At 36.8% G+C, this 15,808-nt stretch overlaps 1 protein-coding gene across 1 annotated transcript in view; it reads left to right on the top strand.

The window, feature by feature from the left end:
• Positions 1-15,808, top strand: part of poln (polymerase (DNA directed) nu) — a 323,190-nt gene that overhangs the window by 52,741 nt on the left and 254,641 nt on the right. The gene's annotated exons all lie outside the window — the stretch shown is intronic.

Raw genomic sequence — 15,808 nt, 5'->3', positions numbered from 1 at the left:
TCAATAGCAGTCCTGAGTACAGTTTGTATGAAGTACTACACTTCATATTCATTAAAACAGAATCTGTTTAAAAAGATTGTTGTGCATTTCATAGCTGGATGCACACTACTTATATCGGCATACATAACAGCATTTAATTTTGTTTGTGTCACTAGGATTCTCTGACATACTCTGGTGATGAAAGTAACATACAACATCCTCCTGAGGGCACTATGGGTTGTCACATATTCTCGAGTTGGATTTAGTATAGCAATGTTTTCTGAAACTTCATTGAATGCAGATTTCATATTCATTCTTCTGCCTGTTTTCGGTCATCAATAATACAGAATAAGACTGTTTTCATTAAATTTTCTTTTAGGGTTGTCACAATATCAAAATTTCAAACTTCAACACAATTCTAAGACTTGTACTGAAATTCGATGCCGTTTTCCATATGCAATACAGAATATAATGTAACTCAAAATTACTTAAATTGCAAAACTGCATGTATTAAAGTCGTAACACTAAATAAATAACCCCAGATATTTTAGTCATTAAATGCAAATACTTCAATTGATGCAATCTTTTATAAAAGTTAACAGTAAAGTTCTGTGAACTATGAAAAATAGAGGTTTAAATCCTCCCAAATGTTTTTTCTTACAGTGATGGAAACAATAGTTACTGAGATAGTACAGATAAATGTTACAAATGTCATTAAATGTGAATTAAATAAGTATTGCAATCTTTTTTGAACAGTATGCATAAAAATATTAAAACACATGTTAAACATTCAAGTAAAAATAAAATTAATGTGGTCTTTTTTTATAAACAGTTGTTCAGTAAAGCAACACATAAACAGAACACAAACACACTTAAAGGCTTTGCACAAATACAAACAGTGCACATTGCATTTTTATGTAAATAAGCTGCAGCGTCTTATGAACTTTCATATTTTTTGCTAGAAAGACTAGCATGTCAACATGTTAGGCTGCCAATGATCTCTGATGTAGTAAATACATGCTCTGAAGCACAGCTGGAAATATTTGAGCACATGTAGGAACAGTGCCATTGTGTTTGCATAGTGGGTTCGCAGCTCAGAAAAAATGGCCATTTTAATAAATAATTAATTAGCCGGCTCATTTTCCATGGACGCAGTCACGCGACTACAGGGAGTTAGTGTAGTAATTGGGGCGAGATGCACCTGCATGTGAAGGTGCAGTCTTTCTCAATTGGTTCATTGGCTTCCTGCAGTGTGTGAATGAGATGCTGGGCCCCAAGAGCCTTATAAGAATGAGTCGACACAAGAAAGAGGGAGGAAGAATGGAAGGAAAGAGAATGACGGTTAAAAGATGGGAGAAGAAGCAGGCAGGAAAGGGAAAGCGAGAAAACAAGCAGGTGCAGCGAACAGAAGCAGGTGGTAATCGCTCAAGAAGGGGCTATGGGTCACTCCTGTTGAGCAACTTTGGGAGTAGGGAGTGAGCATTACACTCTGGAGGTACTTTTGCTGGGTGGAGCCAATGGCAGTAATGAAGGTACAGAACGCCTGTGCCACATGGAGCCAGGATAGGAAGCGGTTCAGGCAGAGCAGGGCTCAAGGTTGCCCACGGATGCTGTGTGGTTGGCAGCCGTGACATGGCCTAGATGAAATGGGTGTCTGCACCTGTTGGTTGACATCTTTCCAAGCTGCGAATTCCAAATAGGATAAGCCGGAGAGGCATCAGTTTTAAAGGATGACACCAGGGCTTGAGGGATTTTAAACAAGTGTCCTGCACTGTGTTGTTTTAACCTCATTTTATTGGATTTATTTATTGGATTTTTACCTCCACCGTACCCCTTCATTTTATGGGTTATTTTTTTATTGATATTTAGAGCACTGTACTTTCTGAACACTTGTTTTTGTTGAGTTGTTTTTAATAAAAGCAATGTTCACCTTTTCACCACCCCTTGCTTTATGTATGTATTGTTCTCATCTGCCACTCTCTTCCAGTTGCATTATTGACAGTGTTGTGTTTAAGAGGCTCCTAAAAACAAAGAGGAAGCATGGAGCCAGCCATACACTGTTTATGCAGTTGGGCACTGAGCAGTTACAGCACGTTATATTATTTAGCAAATGTGATGAAAATATCATTTAAAAATTGTATGAAACAAATTAACATGCTACCATAGCAGACTGCAGCGAGGGTTTAAAATTGAGGGAGTGACAGAGCCCAGAACAGTGTTGCCTCTGAATAAACAGCACAGAATAAAAGTGACCTACCGGTAAAGATAATTTATATCTTAGTTTAGATGGTTACAAAAAAAATATTTAAAGGTGTACAAAAAAATAAAGCTTCACGTTCCTTCTTCAAATACAACAGTTTATAGATTTATACTAGGGCTGGGAATAGATTAAAAGATTTAATTATTTGCATCATAGTATGTAATTAATCACATCTAATATTAAAAAGTGTAATCATATAATAAGTACTTAAATCATGAAGTAATATACACACAGAATCAAAAAAATGTACTACAATCAACACAAAGGAATTAAAAAAAAAAAAAAAACTTTAATGGTATAGCATATACTTAAACAATGAACCTTTACCAAAATACTATTTCAGCAAGTACAACCTGAATTTGAATGCCTTCCTAAAAGGTAAGTTGAAAGGAAGGTAATAAGGAAACAAGGCCAATACTAATAAGCACCTGCAAAAATAACCAAAAAAATTGTGTTAATTCTCAAATTGGCATAGTACGGTATATAAAACACAGAAGTGTCAAAGTAAAACTAAATGACTGAATCAACTTCAGATTTTCAATGCACAGCTAAAGTTAGCTAAAATTTAATTAATGTGTAAGCATCTCCAAGATGGGCATGCATTAAAATTGTGTTACAATTGTGTAAATACTATCCTCATTTCTTCATTATTAGTGACTTGATAATTATCATGCTACACAAGTGTTTTTCAACTGGTGCACTGTGGAAGCAGTGTAGTGCACCTGGGTCCTGAGACCTGTCAAGGAGGATGGGACTACCTGGATGAGCTGACATAAAAGCAGCGCAGTGATTGCTTTTTTGTAAACATGGGACTTAGAGTACACTGTAGCAGCCAGGACAGACTTGTTGGGGGTCCAGCTGCCAGGGTGCGTGTTCACCTGCGAGAGTGGGCATACGACCACTCACTAAGTGCTTTGTCTACAAGTGTCAATCTCCGAACTAATTTTTTGATGTTATCTCCGGCAGTCAAGACCCTTCGGACAGTTTAGCATGTGTATGACATTTAATGTTTTTGTAGTAGGTAGTATCGTGGTGTGCATTCAGGTTTTTTGTGTTACAAAAAGTGTGTCACCACAGAAAAAGGTTGGAAAACATTACTGTATACCTTTTGCTTCTGGCACACAAATAGTTCTCTGTAGCAGATATCTGGCTTAAACACAGACACTGCGCATTACTTGGATGATTGTTTCATTCTTTGCATAAATTAGCAAAGATGCTGCAGACTGAAATAATGGGTAGGGATAATCATTACACTTCTGTTTTATAGAATTATATTATGGCAGTCAGCACTGTGAGCCACCTGGCAGGTACTAAAGACTGATTTTGGCTTTAGTGGTACTGAAAGATAACCTATGTTGCAATTAGGTGGTAAGTCATTGGTTCAGTCTTCTTACAGAAAAGTGTCATGGGGCAAGAAAAAGCACAGACTTTTCTCTAGCATTGCACCATTACCCATTGCAGCACCCCCCTGCCTCCTCACTTTCCTCCCACTCCTCTGCATCTTTGTGGGTATGTATAAATCGAGAAAATGAACACCAGTGTTAGGCAACTGCCTAAGTGCCTGCCCAGGAAGCGACAATATTTTTTAACACGTTAAACTGGCCATATTAATTGCAAAAATTAATGCGTGAACGTTTCCAGGCCTAGTTTATACTTATTAATGTCTCCATAATTTAGAAATAAGATATCTCTCAGTTTTTTGTATTGCCACACTTGTAAACTGTGTTATCTTCCCCCATTTACTATAAAGCTGAAGTATTTACAGAAGCCAGTTAACTTCCCTCTTTGTCAGTTAAGCATGCTGGTAATGGCTCCGGCATTGCTGAAATTGTTATCTTATTAACAGTTGTAAGTGGATGGAAATAGGGTGCAACTCATGTCATGGTGAACTGCAAGTGCATTCATAATACAACACAATTTATTTTTTGTATAGCCCAAAATCACACAAGAAGTGCCGCAATGGGCTTTAACAGGCCCTGCCTCTTGACAGCCCTCCAGACTTGACTCTCTAAGAAGACAAGAAAAAACTCGCAAAAAAAAACCCTTGTAGGGAAAAAATGGAAGAAACCTTGGGAAAGGCAGTTCAAAGAGAGACCCCTTTCCAGGTAGTTTGGGCGTGCAGTGGGTGTCAAAAAGAAAGTGGTCAATACAATACTGTACAATACACAGAACAGAACAAATCCTCAATACAGTATAAAAATAAACATTTTAGAAGTACGGAGTAGAATTTGAGTACCGAGAAGAGAATCAGAATAGGTGAAGGTTAGTATCAAATTATAACTATCATGTTACTTATGTTTTAGTGCTAATGACTAACAAAGATGCAGTCTGTACAGTTAATCAGCAGCTCTAGTCAGGATATGCTAAACTGAAGTAGTGAGTCTTCAGCTGGGATTGAAAAGCTGAGACCGAAGGGGCACTTCTTATATTAGCAGGTAGACTATTCCACAGTTTAGGGGCCCTATAACTAAAAGCTCAACCTCCCACTATTATTTTATTCATTTTTGGAATCATAAGCAGACCAGCATCTTGAGATCTTAATGTGCGCTCTGGTTTGTAAGTCATGATAAGTTCAGACAAGTAAGCCAAACCTTGGCCATTTAATGCTTTATATGTTAACACTAGAATTACCAGAGTCTACGAATAAACTAGTAGATCCAGCCCACCTTAAAACCGTTTGCACCTCTCCGTCAGCTTCTTTTGTCATCTAAATGTGCTGATAAAGACAAGCTGCAAGCAGCCGGCTATTCCATCCCCCCACCGACTTAGAACATGCACAAACTTCTCCCAGCTCATGGCTTGATTGATTATCTGGGAGTGAAGTGGAGTTTTAGAGTGGAAATAATAGATTGTTATTTGGAACACATGCATTTCATGTTTGTTCCGTTTCTACAGTAATCTGTGTAAACACATTGTAAAAACAGAAACGTTTTCATATTTTAATAATAAATGTTACAAAATGTTGGCATAAACTATAAAATGTGTGAAGCCTGAAGTCCAAAGATCAAATAAACACTTTCACAAAAGGTTCAAGAATGATACAACAGCTTCCATGGTGTAGTGGTAAGATTCGCTGACTCAGAGTGCAGCACACTTGCCATGCCTCAGAGGCCAGAGTTCGATTCCCCGCTTGGGAGAATTTTTTTTTTTTTTCTTTAGCCAGATCTAAGTTTTTTCCGTAGGCTCTGGTAATTTTAGTGTTAAAAGGAGGATTTTTAAATCTTCCCTAAACTTAACCGGGAACCAGTGTAAGGATTTAAGAACTGGAGTTATGTGTTCGTATTTTCTTGTTCTTGTAATAATTCTTGCAGCAGCATTTTGGATTAACTGGAGGCTGTATAAAGAACAGTTTGAACATCCAGTGAACACCACATTGCAGTAGTCAATCCTACAAGAAATAACTGCATGAATTAATTTCTCAGAATCTTGTTTATTTAGAAAGCTCCTTAATTTCCCAACATTTTTAAGATGGAGAAACATGATTTGGACAACTTTGTAATATGCTCTTTAAATGACATGCTAGAGTCAAAGATAACTCCTAGATTGCAAGCTGATTCAGTAAAATGATGACAAAATATTGTTATGATCAGCGTCATTCCCTCCAACAAACTTCATTTGATCTAAATGAAAGGTATAAATTGGTGTCATCTGCATACGAGTTAAAATTAACATTGTTTCCTAATGATAGATCCCAGTGGAAGCATGTACATTGAGAATAGTAAAGGTCCCAGTATTGAGCCCTGTGGGACACCATATCTCACTTCTGTGTATAATGATGGGGTACTGTCAGCACATTTCTGTACATATTGGAATTGATTTGATAAATAAGAACTAAACCAAGCGAGCACAGTACTTGTAAGTCCAACATCATTTTCTAGCCTGTAAAGTAAAATAGAATGGTCAATGGTGTCAAATGCTGCACTTAAGTCTAACAACATAATTACAGTGGAGTTTCCTTCATCAGAGGATATCAGAATGTCATTTACAACCCGTGTTAGTGCCATTTCTGTACTATGACCAGTGCGGAAACCAGACTAGAATTTCTCAAATAAATTGTAATGCGTAAGGTGTGACTGAAGCTGATTGGCGACTACTTTTTCTAGTATTTTAAAGAGAAAGTTTAAATTTGAAATAGGCCTATAATTATTTAGTATGTGTGGGTCTAGGTCTGACTTTTTAAGTAATGGTTTAATGACGGACACTTTCAGTGCATCAGGTACTGTGCCATGCAGTAATGAACTACTGATAATGTTTAGAATAGGCGCTGCAAAAACATCCATTGAACATTTTACTAGTTTTGTTGGCACTGGATCTAGGGAACAAGTAGTGGGCTTCATTTTAGAAATTAAAGTTAAGACTTCCTGCTCAGTTACAGGATTAAAATTACTAAAGTGCTGAATGCAATGTGAGACAGGGTCTGCTAAGCTAGTAGTATTTGGTTTGTACTGTGATGCTGAGATCTGGGATCTTATTTTTAATTTTCTCATTGAAGAAGTTCATAAAGTCTGTACTGCTAATATCTGTTGGTATTTTGCACTGTTGATCTGAATTTCCATTTGTTAATTTAGCCACTGTTCTAAACAGTACCCGAGGATTTTTATTATTGCTATCTATTAATGTAGAATAGTATTCTGAGCGAGCTTTAAAGAGAGCTTTTCTGTCCATGCAATTTGAAAGACATGTAGCTTTGTTGTTCTCCATCTGTGCTCCAGTTTTCGACACTCTAATTTAAGAGCTTGAGTGTTTTCATTAAACCAGGGAGAGTTTCTATGTGCTTTGATCACTTTTGTTTTAAGGGGAGCCACTGTGTCCAGAGCATCTCTCAAGGTCACATTATAATGTGATGTTAGCTGATCTAAATTGTTTTCCACGTTTACATTTGATGTTAACTGATCTAAATGGTTTTCCACAATTACACTCGACTTACTCAAAATATCTATAAATTTTGAAACAGAATTACAATCTAGATGTCGCACTGTCTTTGTTTTAATCTGTGAGTGCGCTGGCAAGGGCAGGATTAAATCAAATTTAATTAAGTAGTGATCGGAAATAACTTCATTTAATGGAGTAATATTTAAATTTTGAATTTCAACTTTGTAAGTTATAATTAAATCTAATGTGTGGTTATGATTATGAGTTGGACCTTTGACAATCTGACAAAATCCTACTGAATTTAACAAATAAGTAAAACATTTGCTAAAAGTGTCAGTTTCCACATCAATGTGTACATTAAAATCCCCCATCAGTACTACGTGATCATAATTTATAGCCAAATCAGATAAAAGGTTGCTAAATTCAGTCATGAACAATGAATATGGCCCTGGTGGTCTGTAGACTAGCACTATAATTGTGTTGGAATCTGTTTTAATATTTAAAATGAATGCCTCAAAGGATGTAAAGTTGCCTAAATTTTAGAGTGATTTGCATTCTGTTACAATAAATTATTCCAAGGCCGCCTCCTTGACCAGAATCTCTAGACTTATGAAGGAACGAGTATCCATCTGGTGACACCTCAGCTAGGGGAACAGTGTCACATTTACTAAGCCAGGTTTCAGTAGGGAAGACACAGATTAGATTTTGTACTTAATATATAATTTACCAAAACAGCTTTAGTGCCAAGAGAGTGAATGTTCAATAAACAGCATTTAAAACTGCATGGTTCTTTCTGAACTGGTGATATATTTTTTGTTTTAATTTGAGGTAAATTTCTATTACAGATGCCCCTGGTGGAGGGTCTGGTTTTTATCCCTCTGGTCTAATTTTACACCTTATTTTTTGGTTATCAGGTAATTTAAAGTTTGCATCAAGTCTAAATTAACTGGATGCCCCACAACAGGGATTATGGGTAACAGCTTCAGGAAAATAACAGGTGGGATAAACAACAGCCTGTGATTTAAGATCACATGACTGTGGCCTTGATAGTGCTCTAATCAGTAAACCAGGCAGTTTTGCTGCCATATTTTGATCCCTCCAGTTAGGACCATCTCTTTTGAAAAATCATCCCAATTGTTCACAAACGCTATGCTTTTATTTGCACACCAGGTTTCTAGCCAGCAGTGAAGGGAATGCAATCTGCTATAAATCACATCCCCTCTATATAATCTTGGTAAGGGGCCAGATACAACTAAATTCTGACATTTTCTTTTAGCTTTGGTTCATAGAGAGATGAAGTTCCTCTTTAATACCTCAGATTGCTGTAAATAAATATCATTAGTGCCGACATGCAGCAATAAGGTAGATACTTCATCGTCGGCGACACGGTCCAATGCAGCCTCTATGTCAGAAATCTTGGCCCCTGTGAGGCATTTAGCATTAACTGCTGGTTTAACATAGTTTGGAATTCTAACATTCCGCACTATGGAATTACCAATTATGAGCACTTTCTTATTCTCAGTTTCCACAGGTGCGCTATGGAGTGCTGAGAATCTGTTCTGGGTCCGAATTGGTGACTTGGGTGCTGAGGGACTAAATTTTGGCTTCTTAGACCCCCATCTTACTGTTACCCACTCGCCCTGTGGCTGAATTGTTGCTGCTGACTTCGGCCGCGCACTGACTACAGTGGGACCTGGAGAGACTGAAGCCTAATCAGAAGTAGCCGAATTGTCTAAACAAACCGAGTCGATCCAATTTTTGCTTTGCCTAATTGCTATCAGGTTCCTAACGTGGTCCTCCAATTCGCGTATTTTCCTGATCAACTCTAAATTAACTAAACACTTTTGGCAGGTGAAGCTGTCTGCACTGTCGGCCAAGAAACCTGAACTGTACATGCTGCAGGACACACAACATATAAATGTGCCCTCAACGGACAGAGAGCAGATAGAACTCACATTTAGTGTTGATATCATCTTCATTTTTGTAGTAACTTCAGTGCTTCAGCTCTTTCCACGTTCAGCTGAATCACTAAGAGACCATCAGCTTTAAGTTTCCACCACCTGCTGAGTGATCGACTTAGATTTCTCACTGCCGGTTATTTCTCCTGGTCAGCTGCCGGCTTTACTTCAGTTAAACTTACTCGGGTTTTTGCGAAGGGCTGTGTGCCTGTGGGAGATGCCGCTGCTCTGTGCTTCCGCTCGCTGCTACTCAGAAGTGGTGTGGCCAGAAAGAGAGGAAAGAAAGCCAGCTCTAATAATGTAGGCAGTAGAAACGATTCCATGAAAAATGAGTACTTAAGTACTTTTAAAATGTACAAACCAATACTTACTGATATTTCGATACTTTTGACAACCTTACTTCCTTAATAAGACAGATGGCTGAAATGTGTCAATCTTATAATAATCACAACAAAAATGGGAACAGAATTTGCTATATATGAACTTTGTCATTTTATGCTGTGAGTTTTTATTTTCCCCCTATGGTTACTTAAAGGATGGAGTGCTCTTTAGCAATATTTGCTTTTTGCATATATGTAAAAAGTGGTTTATTTTTTTGAAGAAGCAGATTCCCCGAATAATTTCTCTAATGTCTTTGAATGTACATTTCCCAGTTTTATGTAAATATATTTTACTACCTGTAAATGATGATTAACTTTAAAAAGAATACATAATAAAGGTGGGCATAGTGTTATGTTTTGTCATACTTATATCCTTATCTACTAAATAAATTTTTCCTGTAAGGTCCAGTTTTTTAGATCTATGGTGTATTACAGAATAGTATATCCATTTTCCATTTCAAATATTTAAACATGTTAATATATAATTTAATTAGCAAGTGCATAGGCCCTGGTACTACTCATTTACTATAAAAGACAACTGCAAACATGGTGAACATGCCGGGTCAGGTAATTGATCATATGATCAATGTGTACTTAAAATAGCCTTGTGCTATTTCTGCTGTACTCATCATCACATGAATTTTTCATTTTTAATGATAAGACCTCCAATTTCCTACTGTCTACTACTATTTTGAGAATTTTTTTATTTTTAGTTCATTTAACATGATGCATGTTTAATCTTTTATGACACAGTTCCTGCATCTCTAGCTGTAACATTCTGTTCTTCAGACTGTACTTCGTTTATTTTCAAACCTTTGATTATCCATTCATCTCACATTTAAACTCCTTAATCATAGTTTTCTCTTTTGTACTTTTGCTTTGTCCATCTCATGTTTATCCTTCCACAGTAATATTTTTAATGAATGGTGTAAAAGATTAAAAATTTTATATATATATATATATATATATATATATATATATATATATATATATATATATATATATATATATATATACACACACAAAGTAGTATATTTCAGTTATTACATATGCAAAGTTGATTCTTTGCATACTGATTTATTCCCAAAAACATGTAAAAAGTTGCCTTTTTTTGGCAAGAAAAACTACATTTGTATTGAATTCCAAAAGTATAATAATACAAATAATAATAATGATGAATAAAAATATGAAATGAACAGTAATTACAAAAATAACAGTAGTAATAATAATATTATTAATGATGCCAAAACAGTAATCTCAAAATAAGTCCATTTTGTGGTAAATCTTAAAGCACAGTGAAAGATACAATCCAATGTCACACTCGTGACAATAATAGCATGTTCCTTTTCAGATTATCTTTCCGAATGTATCAGTTTTTAGACAGCACACTGCACAGGTATGAGTTGGATTCTGTTGCCCCACTCTACCCCCTTGTTCTAGAGATATTGTCACGCATTAGTTTCTGCCTTGTACCAAAAGACGACTGGAAAATCAGCTTTTTTCAACTTGAAACATGATCAGCAAGGTTATTTATTGCAGCAGGAGCTACCACTCTACTACACACAGACTCAGCTAATGTGTAGGGTTGGGGCCAGGTCAGTGGCCAAGTTATAGTGTTCTCCGCATCACCCATCGAGTGACAGACTTGTTGTGTGAGGAGGTGGTGATCTTGTTGTTGCCTCTGTGGCTCTGTGAACCTGTGGGGTACTGTAAACCTGTGGTTGCCTTGGTGACTGACAAGCAGCCCTTGACAGATGTGTCAATCGTGTTTCAGCATGTTGCCCTGTTGGGGACGGTCTCAAAGAAAAAAATCGCACAATATGATAAGTGAAATGTAGACGCTCTGGATTGATCTGTGATGTGGTGTGTTGACTTCGACTCTTTAGTGGTAGTTTGGACGGTGGATATGCGGCCATGATTTGTTCTACAAGCAGGGATGTACAGGGATACAGTTTCACTGCTTTTTGTTTGTATAACATAAATGCATTTTAAATGCACTGTTCTACTAGATGATGAAATATCTTTTTGTAGTATTTCTTTTGTTACCTCCGCATAACAGGATAGAAAGTCAATTCTTGATCTGCACGATCTATGCCGCCCATCGTGCTATTATAGTCAACCACAGTAAAAAGCTTTGTAACCTGCTTGTTGCCTTTTGCCTATACAGTCACTGTAGCTGCATTATGTACAGTGTTAGGAAGGTAAACATCTTTCTTGTCTTTACATTTTAGCAGATGCACTTTACCCTTTTGCCAAGCTACTAGGTGTAATTTAGCTGTGCCAAAGTCTTCAGGCATGACACGACGGGTAGTATGCAGTGTTCCATATGCGTCAATCTTTCTTTACAGCCAGATGTCAAATAGCCCTGGCGAAGTATAAAAATTGTCCATGGTTACACAGTAACCTTGATCCAGCCAAGCATCTATCAAAGTCGGCACTGATGACGTATCGACACCGTATTGATTGTATTTCGAATCCAACATTGTCCCTTTCCTTGTGTGCAGAACCAAATTCCAAATGTATCCCATTTTAGATTCACAAAGCTTGTAAAGCTTTATGCCAAATGTTGTTCTTTTTTGATGCAATGTACTGTATCCATGACAGTCTTCCTTTATAAGCTATGAGATTTTTATTGATGCTGACATTACGGTCCGGAATGTAAACGCTCCAAAATTTTATTACAGTTTCCTGGTTTATCTCCCAAATATTCTTAATTTTGTGTGCTGAATGGGTGCTTTCATCAAAGTCTTCATTGTTGGTAAAGTGCAGATATTTCATAATTACATAAACCTACACTCAGACATAATTTTTCCAAAGAATGGCAGCACTGACAGCACTTTTACAGCCCAACTGATTCTGGGTTCTTAAGCAAGACGCATCTGTACAGTTGCCCAAGTAATACTCGGGACTAATGCTTTTAGCACGGTTTCTGCAACCTGAGTAACGCTCAGGTCTAACGCTAAGGAGGTTAAACAAAGCAAGCATGCAACTGATGCTTTTGTTGATTTCTGCTTTTTCCCTAGGATACCATGAAGTGCAAGTTTTCTAAGCAACAAATTGTTTTAATGTATGTATTTCTTCATGGCCCAGAGAAGAAAGGGATCCACTAACAGAATTAACCAGGCAAACACCGTTACATAGACATATTAATCTTGAATAATTGACTGTTGCTCTTCAGCATCATTTCATCAGGATTTTCCTATTCAAATAATTATGATACATTTTAAAATTAGTTCAAGGAACACACTTAAAATTATTGCTGTTCCAAGCTAGAATGGCACAATGGTTAGTTCTGCTGCCTGACAGTTCTTGGGACATTAGTTTGAATTCTGGCCTGACCACTGTCTATACTGTATGTCTGGAGTTTCCATTTCCTCCTTGCAGTTGTGTGGATTTTCTCTGGTTACGTTGGTATAGTTATTCCTGTTTCTCCTCCCTTAATTAAGTTTAAAGGTTTGCAGCTGTTTGAACCTATTCTAGTCACCTCAGATGTAATACTGGTAAAAGGCACATTCATGTTCAAATCCACACTAATGTGCAATGAATTGATTTAAAGACTTCAGTTTGCATAGAAAAAAAAGATTTAACCGAGTATCTTTGTAATCATTCTGTGCAATCAAATAGCTGATTACCAAACGTTAGCCAGAAATTTGCACTTTGCTCTGCTATTGAACTTTTAACTGGGGAACTATGCTAGCTAACACCCACATTAAAAACATCACAGTAATTAAGAAAATCTTTTGCTTGAATTTAGAAATTTTGTAATAAAGCAGTTTTTTTTTGTTTTTTTTTTTAACCAAAGTGTGTTAATGTTCATTAGAAAACTGTTACAAATAATATTTACATTCTTGTTAAGTTATTGCAAATAATATTTACATTCTTGTTAAGTTATTGTTGCATATGGCACAAATGCAACTTTTTACTCCAGCTCATCTCACTGAAATGACAATAATATTTAAAATCATTACTCTTTTAACATGTACAGCGTTCCCCCTAAGTTACAAATAGCTGCTGTTTTAGCCAGGGTTCCTCCCCTGGCTAGGGTTCAAATGGCATTTTGATGTCTGTTTTGTTTATTTTTGATTACTTGTTGATCATTTAGTTTTTATGCATGTGTGTATAATCCTATATGTTCCATGTGTTTGGTGAATGGTCCCCCAAGATGTAGGGTTTCTTTCCCATCACCGTCAAGGGACTGCCCTCAGCCTCATCAAGGCAGGGAGTGTTCAAGGTTTGTTGTGGTTCATTCTGATTGCACCTGTGGTGTGGCAAGTTTCTGATATTGTTATTGTTCTTTTAAGTGATTTTTCCAGGTATGTTTGAAGGCTGCCCTGTTTTATAACTACTTTTTAGATTTTATGTTGGGATTTTGTTTGCTTTTGTAATTGTCTTTTTTGAAGACATTGCCTTCTGTACCTATGTATTCTCCAGAGCTTCTTTTTTTTATTCTACAGAACTTTTAAATATAAATCTTTTTTTTTATATGGATAGTATGTTGCCCTTTGTGTAACTAGCTGGGTTTTTGATGATATTTCCCCCTCTAGTGGGCATGTTTAACATGTTTCTAGAATTTGTTTACTTGGGAATTCTTAATTTCATAATCACTGCTTTATGAGAACTCAGGTATACAAGGAAAGTCATTAAAGACTTTTTGTGTTTTATGAACCACAATGAAGTTGAATTATCATGCTTAGAAAGACCAATTGTAGAGAAATTTTCATATATGCACCACTGACATAACACCTCATCATCATCACAATGAATATTGTTACACCTTGATACAGCCTGCTGGAAGAATGGATAGACAGAGACAACTTTGTCCCCCAGGAGAAATTTGGATTTTTACAGAAGCTGTTTAAATTAATGCCCATATAGACTAAACACATCCAGCACACAAATATATAAATATTCCTTATTTACTAGGATAATTACTTACAAACACGGTAAAGCAAAATAATGACAAAAGTACTAAAGAAATGCCACAAACAAACCCAAAAAAAACCCCGACGATATTAATAGTCCTGAAAAACGCCCATACTGTGGATGTTGGAAGTGGTTCTAGAAATGTGGACTGGATTGGGAGGAAAAGATACCCAATGCTGCCCTTAAATCCAGTGGATGAGCACCATCCTTCTCCTCTGAGTGATCAGTTAAGGAAAGGAGCTGCTGATGATGAAGTTGCTTGGAAAATGGCACAATCAGAAAGTCCTGCCTCATCCTTCTCTTCCAGTTTTTTTTTTGGTACAGTGCATACAAACGACAAACTACTAATCCCACAAGCCTCTCCACATCTGTTGAAAGCTGTTTAAAGGCACCAATACCAATTTACAAACAGGAGTCGGTGCAACCAGTGTTGTCGTTCACTTTTAACAATCACTCAACAGGACATACTTGCATACAAATAAACTCCCTTATGTAGCCCTGCTACAGAGTTATCACTGGCCATTCCAGTTAATGTGGTAGGAGTTGTTGATCTCATTGGGATGATGTGGGGGACTGGTCATTAGAAGAAGGTGGCAGTGAGAGGGAAAAGTCTATTAAAACATTTGTTCAGGGCATTAGCTTTGTCCACATCCCCTTCTAGCTCATTAGCCCTGGATTGCTTGAGTCTATTAGATATACCCAGTCCATTCCAGACATCCTTCAAGTTATTTTGAGTTGAGTTTTTCTATTTTAGCTTAGAAGGCAACCCTTCCTTCACTCAGCTTTAAATTTAGTGCATCACTGTACATCCTTCAGAGCCTCTTTGTCACCAGATTTAAATGCTCTTGTTTTAGCTACTCAGTAATCCAGAATTTGTTGTTTGGAAAATAATTCACTGTCTTTAAGGGTACCTGTGTGTCAACACAAAAGTTAATGTATAATATAGTGATGCAGTGACTGAATACCTCAGTACTAATACGCATGTAGCTGGAAGTAAGATGAATCAGACTTTCCTAAGTAGTTTGCATTTAAAGGTATCTCAAATTTGAATACAGCAGGTCTAGCTTGATATCTCCTTGCGTGGAACATGTCACAAACCGATAAAAAATTTGTCATAGCCCCTTCCAAAGTCACATGGCTGAAGTCCTCATTAAAGTGTTTGTGACAGAGTCCTAATTTGCAAAGGGAGGAATATAAATGTTAAATAAGGATGGATGAATTCCAGCAACCCGAATTTTAATAAGGCAGCCTTAGGGGTCGTCTTCACAACTTTTCCAAGTTCACAGAATGCTTGAAGTGCAGTCAAGAAAAGCTGGCTTCATAGTTTGTGTACATTGCTATTTGTCTGTAAATTTAATTTCCGTTACTGATTTCTAGTAGCTGCTATCTGTGACAAGCAAGAAATCAGATAAATTCTAATCTTAAATAAGACTAGT

This window comes from Polypterus senegalus, chromosome 4 (assembly GCF_016835505.1).
Source record: "Polypterus senegalus isolate Bchr_013 chromosome 4, ASM1683550v1, whole genome shotgun sequence".
Lineage (NCBI taxonomy): Eukaryota > Metazoa > Chordata > Cladistia > Polypteriformes > Polypteridae > Polypterus > Polypterus senegalus.
Note: the sequence above shows the minus strand (reverse complement) of the source record. Positions and strands in the feature narration are given on the sequence as shown.